A 9,421-nucleotide genomic window follows, 5' to 3' on the forward strand; every position below is an offset into this window, starting at 1 on the left:
TATTTACAATTCATTTTTTTAATTGCTTATAAAATACTCAATTCTCATGTTAGTATCTTTAAACCTGACCACTAGATTGAGAAAATGTGTTGTAATTTAGCATTAATAACTATCATACATTTCATTTATGCCAATGTTTCATAAACTCTATAAAACTTGTTTTTATATGATAATTTTTGAGTATATTACAAATTCATTTTTTTAATTGCTTATAAAATACTCAATTCTCATGTTAGTATCTTTAAACCTTGACCACTAGTAAGAGAATATGTTTCTTATTTAGCATTGATTACTTTCATACATTTCATTTAAGGCAATACTTCATAAACACTATAAATATGTTTTTAAATGACAATTTTGACTCGTGTTATAAATTCATATTTTAAACTGCTTATGAAACACTCAATTCTCAATTAATTCTCAACTAATTTTACATATTTAACTGACTACATTTTTTTCAGATTGCAGTGCAGCAGTTCACCCAAGGCTTGCTGAGACAGGAATTTGCATTCATACCACTTTGGGAAAGTATCAACATGTTATTTTGAAAATAAACTAGAAGATATTGATAATAATATTGGATTTATGCAATGTGTGTGTAATGGTTATTGAATATAATTGATAGCAAATTAATACTAGTGAAACAAAAAATTAGTATCATGAAACCAAGACCAATTAATTAAGTAAATGATTCTTATTTAGCATTATTAACTTCCATGTATTTTTGTTGATGCTGATACTTCATAAACACTATAAAACATGTTTTAATATGATAATTTTAACGTAAATTACAAATTCAAATTTTTTATGGCTTATGAAATACTGAATTCTCAATTTAGTCTCTTGAAACTTTGACCACTAGAAAGAGAATATGTTTCTTATTTAGCATTAATTACTTTCATACATTACATTTAAGCCAATACTTCATAAACACTATAAAACATGTTTTTATATGGTAAATTTGACGTATATTACAAATTCAAATTTTTTATGGCTTATAAAATACTCAATTCTCATGTTAGTACCTTGAAACCTTCACTACTAGAAAGAGAATATGTTTCTTATTTCGCATTAATGACTCTCATACATTTCATTTAAGCCAATACTTCATAAACACTATAAAACATGTTTTTATATGGTAAATTTGGCATATTTTACAAATTATTTTTTTTTTTGCTTATAAAATACTCAATTCTCATACTAGTATCTTGAAACCTTCACCACTAGAAGGAGAATTGTTTCTTATTTAGCATTAATTACTTCATACATTACATTTAAGCTAATACCTTATAAAACACTATAAAACATGTTTTTATATTGTAGATTTGACGTATATTACAAATTCATTTTTTTAATTGCTTATAAAATACTCAATTCTCATGTTAGTATCTTTAAACCTTGACCACTAGATTGAGAAAATGGTTCTTATTTAGCATTGATTACTTTCATACATTTCATTTAAGCCAATACTTCATAAACACTATAAACATGCTTTTAAATGACAATTGTGACTCGTGTTATAAATTCATATTTTAAACTGCTTATGAAACACTCAATTCTCAATTAATTCTCAACTAATTTTACATATTTAACTGACTACATTTTTTTCAGATTGCAGTGCAGCAGTTCACCCAAGGCTTGCTGAGACAGGAATTTGCATTCATACCACTTTGGGAAAGTATCAACATGTTTTTTTGAAAATAAACTAGAAGATATTGATAATAATATTGGATTTATGCAATGTGTGTGTAATGGTTATTGAATATAATTGATAGCAAATTAATACTAGTGAAACAAAAAATTAGTATCATGAAACCAAGACCAATGAATTAAGTAAATGATACTTATTTAGCCTTATTAACTTCCAAGTATTTCATTTAAGCTGATACTTCATAAACACTATAAAACATGTTTTTATATGATAATTTTGACATATATTTCTAATTCAAATTGTTTATGGCTTATGAAACACTCAATTCTCAATTGAGTATCTTGAAACTGTGACCACTAGAAAGAGAATATGTTTCTTATTTAGCATTTTTTACTTCCATGTATTGCATTGATGCTGATACTTCATAAACATTATAAAACTTGGTTTTATATGATAATTTTGACTCATGTTATAAATTCATATTTTTAACTGCTTATGAAACAATCAATTCTCGAGTTAGTGTCATGAAACCCTTACCATTAGATTACGAAAACAATTCTAATTATCCATTAATAATTTTCATAAATTGTATATAAGCTGATACTTCATTAACACTATAAAATATCCTTTTATATGATAATTTTGACTCGAATTATAAATTCATATTTTCAAGTGCTTATAAAACACTGTATTCTCAAGTTATTCTTCACCAATTTTACAGATTTAATTGACTATGTTTTTCAGATGGCAGTTACAGCAGATCTTTTAAGGCTTGCTGAAACATGAATTAACATTTTCACCACTTTGAAAAGTTTTAACATCCTATATCTATAATGGACTAGAAGATTCCGATAAATTTAATAATTTTATGCAATTCACTTTTATTATTTAAGGCCAATAAATGTATAAAATGTAATAATGTATTCTAAAATTTTTATATGCCCACGAATATTTTTCAATTATAAATCATTAGTGATCTTTGTTGCTATATTTGATTTCAATCAAATTTGAACTTGAAATGTGTATAACAAATAATTATCTTTTTACATATCTAGATTTTATGATTTTGATCTTATGAACTACAACTACGTATGAAAAATCATGTATAACATTTTCAAAACTTAAAAATACAGGACAGACAACTTTTAACTAGAAAAGAGTTAGTTTTTTTTTTTGTGATTTTGATAAATATCAAAATAAAGGTCTTTAATACCTACTTATAAAAAAAATTTATGACTTATGAGTAAAGTTTTATGGACATTTGTGATCTTTTTTTTTGTTTATATTTTCAAAAATATTAGTGATCATAATATATTCATATGCTTTATTAATATAGCCAGTTTGTCGGATCCTTTTTTTTTATCAACAGAAGGGGTCTATAGGCAAATTTTATACGATTTAATTAATTTTGAAATATAGAATATTGGTAGATTCTTCTAATATTCTATCTCTATGATATAATTTATTTTATTAATTATTTTATCTTACAGTACACCTCAAATAGTGAAATTGAGCGCATTATGTATTTTATTATATTGTCATGCAGATTTGAAGGTGTTTTGTATAGGCAACCCTACTGCACTTTCAAAATTTTCAATATTATTCCTCACAAACCATTGCATATTATATAAAAATTATCTACTCATTTATGACTTTGTTGCAGTGTAACTGTCCAAATTCTGAATTTTTCATAAATTTTTGTGTTAAAACTCAATTTATTATTAGTTATTACGTTATCCAAAACTCCAAAACTAAATCCTTTAATACTGGCCCCTTTGGATAAAATGTTCAAAGACCGAGACAAATTCGTCCCTAGATGCGTCTTCCAATTAGTAAATGTTTTTCAACTCAATTATTTAGACGGTAAATGATGATTTAAATGTGCAGTTTAAAAAAAAAAATTGGCAGGAAATTTGGTTTTAGCAATTTTTAATTTTAAAATTGAAATTCAAAATTCTTTAGAACAGAAATTTGATCTCGAGGTGTCACTGCGTTGAACCTCTAAGATTTCGAAACGAAACAACCAATATTAAAAATGTTAGTATTTCAATTTGAATCTCAAAATCTATAGATGAATATCATAACAACAGATTATATCATGTGTTGAAATAACGAGTTGTAAATTGCAAAGTTTTAGAAAAGTTATGTTATACAATATAAAACTTTTTTAAATATTTATTTTATTTACTTACTGCAAGTTTGCATATATAATTATATGTTTCAGTAATAAAAGTTTAACATCACCCTAAACGGTATGATAATACTGAACCTTCTACATTTTAATTACCAAAAGCAACAAAAAAACTATAAACAATTACGACTTGGTACAATTTGTACGAAATATATTCACAAATTGCAAACGTCAATGTCATATAATATTCTATGTAAATAAAACAACTATATTACTTATTATACGTAGGTACAAGTTACAAAAGGTAGACTTTAAACATCTTTGCAATAGCGTAAATATTCTTAATTTCGCAGTGTGTTTCATCATTATCTATGATTAGTACTATTATTATGTATAAAGTTATAAGTCACGGGAATCCCTCTTCTCCAAGACTGGATAAAAATACAATTCAAAAACTTTCATGCAAATCTCAATACATCTGATGGCGCACGGTTCTACAACCTGGGAAATAAAAAACGATATAAAAATCGGCGTTTAAAACCACGTCTACCCCAAGATCTCCTTCTATCACAGTCAAGCGAAGACGAAGATCGATTTTAAATTACCACTAAAAAATAAATATTAACTAACATTAGCATGTATATCACTATATCACTAACTAAAAATATTAGTAATTGTAATTTGTTATTTGTAATTGAACACGTTAGTAAACTTGTAATAGCATGATAAAATGCTGAAACATTTTAATTTTAATAAATAAATAAAAAAAAAAACTTTATAAGTACTGTATATTTGCATAAATATTTGTTTCCCTCAAATATATTTTTGAAAAACCTTAGTGGTCGTTCGACGTGTTTGAAACTCAAGATTCTGGTATTTTGGATGATGCCGATCAAAAGCGGTATCTGTTGTGGACACCGTAAATGCCGTTTTTACCCCACATTGGGGTCTTGGAATTCCGAAATTTGAATTTTTTAGTCGAGTGTTACTCGGCCGGGTTTCGATGTATGGGGCATAGTTACTTCACGGAAATTTCTGTTTAAAGTCGTTTTACATAAAGTGCTTCGGTGGTAGCAGTGTCCTATGGCTCCTTGTGCCCCTCCCCCCATGGATATTTTAAAAAATGTTTAATATTTGTTCCACGTTTCTGTTGTTCACAAGTTCAGTTTTTCGTAGGTCTGTGATCAAAATCGGCGTCCCGTGGTGACACTGTAGAATTCATTTTTACCCCTATTTTTGGCGTCGGAAATTAGGATTTTGCAGTTTTTGGACTTTGTCGCCACGAAACAATTAATTTTTTGGTGGTTAGAGCGATTTTTTTCTACGCATCGTTTAGACGTTTTTGTAAAAATTCGAACGCTACCAAAACCGAAGGAATCGGACGTTTTGTTGCGAAGTTACGATTATATTTTTATTTTTGGCACTTAGATTTTACGTATTTTTCGAATTTTTTGAATTTGAGTTTTTGTTTAATCTTTTCGAAATTTGAGTGCTGACTCATAAATGCTACGACGAGTTTGAAAGGTTAAAAAAATCGAATGGCTTGTTTTTTCGTACACGCATACTTTTCTGTATGGTACCTATACCACCGTATAACGATTTAACGAAGTATCTATTTGAACTTTGTTTTTTTTACACGTTTTATGTTTGTTAAGGTTTCAACGTTTAGCAATTACGCCAACAGCATAAAAAATAGTTTATTTATAAATAGTTTTTCATCAAATCATATAGAGAATACATCTATTTAATGTTTATAGTGTTTATATCCCTCGTTTAGCGTTAAGAATTCAATATGTACCTAAGCGATTTCGTTGTGTATACGACCATCATTTTTAAAATGCACGACGCAGTCAGTAGATTACTTCTGATCACTTCAGACTCAAATCTGCTCGAATACAACATTTCATTTATTATTTATTAGTTTTAATTATATGTGTATATTTAATATGCAATATATTAGTATGATTGGTAGTAATTTGTTTTGAATTTCACAATATAACTTCGGTAATATTTATAGGAGATAAAGATTTAAATTTTATGGACATCGAACATAAAAAATAAATTATTATGATTTATTTACATTGTTAAGTATTCAAATAATGAATCGTTATATGTATAAGATATATAACATATAAGACCGTTTACTTAAGTTCAATTAGTTAACCAGTGGACTGTAATGTCCGGAGAATATTAATGCATAATAAATGCTTACCTGCAACTATCTAAACACTTAAATAATACATACATATATAGTTTAATGTTATTACTTTTTGACTTTTGTCTTACTAGTTACTATGTATCTATGTTAAGACTCATAATATTTATACAACTGCCTGCTGAATTTACAAAGTATACAATATTATTGGAAATTTATTTCATTATATTATGCTCAGTTAATCAGTTTTGAAATTGTATGTGTACATGAAAATATTATAATATTAAACATTTTTGAATTCGGCGGCCAGAGATAAAATGTAATAAGTTGAATATTCTAATCCGAATTGATATGATGTTTTTCATCCATGATTGTGGTTTAGTGATATAAAACATTGTTTATCTATTGATATAACCGTTTGTATTTACTGTCTGATTTATATTTCATATCTTTTTGCAGTTTTATATTCGTATTTGTATTTAAATTTCAACTTTAAATTGTTTTCAAGTATTTTGAAATAGGAATGAAGTTTGTCTGTTAGTTTTTGTTTGATTATTTCCATTTCTGAATTATTCAGTGTTGTCCACGTACTAGTTGTCATAAACAGACTTTCGATCTCTTTATGGTGTGTAGTAGTGACATTTTATCCTCCAACCATTATACATAATTAACTGACAATTTTTTTTTAGATGGCAGTACAGCAGATCACTTAAGGATTGCTAAGACATGAATTAACGTTTCTAACACTTGACAAAGTTACAACATCCTACGTTGAAAATGGACTAGACGATACTGATAATAATAATGGTTTTATGCAAAGTACGAGTAATGGGTATAGAATATAATTGTGATTCAATTAATAGTAGTGTTACTAAAAGTCATGTAACCTTGACCATTATATTAAGTAATGATGCTTATTTACCATTATTAACTTTCATATTTTTCAGATTGCAGTGCAACAGATCACTCAAGGCTTGCTGAGCATGAATTAACATTTTTAGCGCTTGGAATAGTTTCAACATCCTATGTTTAATATGGATTAGAAGGTATTAATATTAATAATGGTGTTTTGCACGGTACGTGAATGAATGTAAATGATAGCAACATAATAGAAATGTAACAAAAAGTTAGTGTTATGAAACCCTTACCATTAGATTAAGTAAATGATTCTTATTTAGCATTATTAACTTCCATGTATTTCATTGATGATGATACTTCATAAACATTATAAAACATGCTTTTATATGATAATTTTGACTCGTATTTTAAATTCATATTTTTAATCGCATATAAAACTCTGTATTCTAATGTAGTTCTTTACCAATTTCACATTTTAACTGACTACATTTTTTCAGATTGCAGCACAGCAGATCTTTCAAGGCACGATGATACATGAATTACCATTTTTAGTAGTTGTGAAAATTTGGACATCCCATGTTGAAATTTGACTAGACAATACTGATAATAATAATAATAATAATAATAATAATAATGGTATTTTGCAAGGTACGTTCAATAATAACTGTACGTAATTGATAGCAACTTAATATTAGTGAAAAAAAAATTAGAATCATGAAACAAAGACCAATGAATTAAGTAAATGATTCTTATTTAGCGTTATTAACTTCCATGTATTTTTATTGATGCTGATACTTCATAAACTCTATAAAACTTGTTTTTATATAATAATTTTGACGTATATTACTAATTCAAATATTTAATGGCTTATGAACCACTCAATTCTCAATTAAATCTCAACTAATTTTACATATTTAACTGACTACATTTTTTTCAGATTGCAGTGCAGCAGTTCACCCAAGGCTTGCTGAGACAGGAATTTGCATTCATACCACTTTGGGAAAGTATCAACATGTTATTTTGAAAATAAACTAGAAGATATTGATAATAATATTGGATTTATGCAATGTGTGTGTAATGGTTATTGAATATAATTGATAGCAAATTAATACTAGTGAAACAAAAAATTAGTATCATGAAACCAAGACCAATGAATTAAGTAAATGATTTTTATTTAGCATTATTAACTTCCATGTATTTTTGTTGATGCTGATACTTCATAAACGCTGTAAAACATGTTTTAATATGATAATTTTAACGTAAATTACAAATTCAAATTTTTTATGGCTTATGAAATACTGAATTCTCAATTTAGTCTCTTGAAACTTTGACCACTGGAAAGAGAATATGTTTCTTATTTAGTATTAATAACTTTCATACATTACATTTAAGCCAATATTTCATAAACACTATAAAACATGTTTTTATATTGTAGATTTGACGTATATTACAAATTTTTTTAATTGCTTTTAAAATACTCAATTCTCATGTTAGTATCTTTAAACCTTGACCACTAGCTGAGAAAATGGTTCTAATTTAGCATTAATAACTATCATACATTTCATTTATGCCAATGTTTCATAAACTCTATAAAACTTGTTTTTATATGATAATTTTTGAGTATATTAAAAATTCAAATTTTTTAATTGCTTATAAAATACTCAATTCTCATGTTAGTATCTTTAAACCTTGACCACTAGATTGAGAAAATGGTTCTTATTTAGCATTTATTACTTTCATACATTTCATTTAAGCCAATACTTCATAATCACTATAAACATGCTTTTAAATGACAATTGTGACTCGTGTTATAAATTCATATTTTAAACTGCTTATGAACCACTCAATTCTCAATTAAATCTCAACTAATTTTACATATTTAACTGACTACATTTTTTTCAGATTGCAGTGCAGCAGTTCACCCAAGGCTTGCTGAGACAGGAATTTGCATTCATACCACTTTGGGAAAGTATCAACATGTTATTTTGAAAATAAACTAGAAGATATTGATAATAATATTGGATTTATGCAATGTGTGTAATGGTTATTGAATATAATTGATAGCAAATTAATACTAGTGAAACAAAAAATTAGTATCATGAAACCAAGACCAATTAATTAAGTAAATGATTTTTATTTAGCATTATTAACTTCCATGTATTTTTGTTGATGCTGATACTTCATAAACACTATAAAACATGTTTTAATATGATAATTTTAACGTAAATTACAAATTCAAATTTTTTATGGCTTATGAAATACTGAATTCTCAATTTAGTCTCTTGAAACTTTGACCACTAGAAAGAGAACATGTTTCTTATTTAGCATTAATTACTTTCATACATAACATTTAAGCCAATACTTCATAAACACTATAAAACATGTTTTTATATGGTAAATTTGGCGTATTTTACAAATTCAAATTTTTTATGGCTTATAAAATACTCAATTCTCATGTTAGTACCTTAAAACCTTCACTACTAGAAAGAGAATATGTTTCTTATTTCGCATTAATGACTCTCATACATTTCATTTAAGCCAATACTTCATAAACACTATAAAACATGTTTTTATATGGTAAATTTGGCGTATTTTACAAATTATTTTTTTTTTTGCTTATAAAATA

At 26.5% G+C, this 9,421-nt stretch overlaps 1 long non-coding RNA gene across 2 annotated transcripts; it reads left to right on the plus strand.

The window, feature by feature from the left end:
* Positions 1-6,497: 6,497 nt before the first annotated feature.
* Positions 6,498-7,161, plus strand: LOC113558956. Of its 2 annotated transcripts, none has more exons than XR_003405771.1 (3): positions 6,498-6,562; positions 6,627-6,769; positions 6,885-7,161. It is a non-coding gene; the product is annotated as an uncharacterized LOC113558956 (long non-coding RNA). The 2 variants fall into 2 exon arrangements; XR_003405770.1 differs by having other exon boundaries at positions 6,627-6,756.
* The last annotated feature ends 2,260 nt before the right edge of the window (positions 7,162-9,421 follow it).

The sequence above is a fragment of the Rhopalosiphum maidis genome, chromosome 3 (genome assembly GCF_003676215.2).
Source record: "Rhopalosiphum maidis isolate BTI-1 chromosome 3, ASM367621v3, whole genome shotgun sequence".
In the NCBI taxonomy this organism is placed as follows: Eukaryota; Metazoa; Arthropoda; class Insecta; order Hemiptera; family Aphididae; genus Rhopalosiphum; species Rhopalosiphum maidis.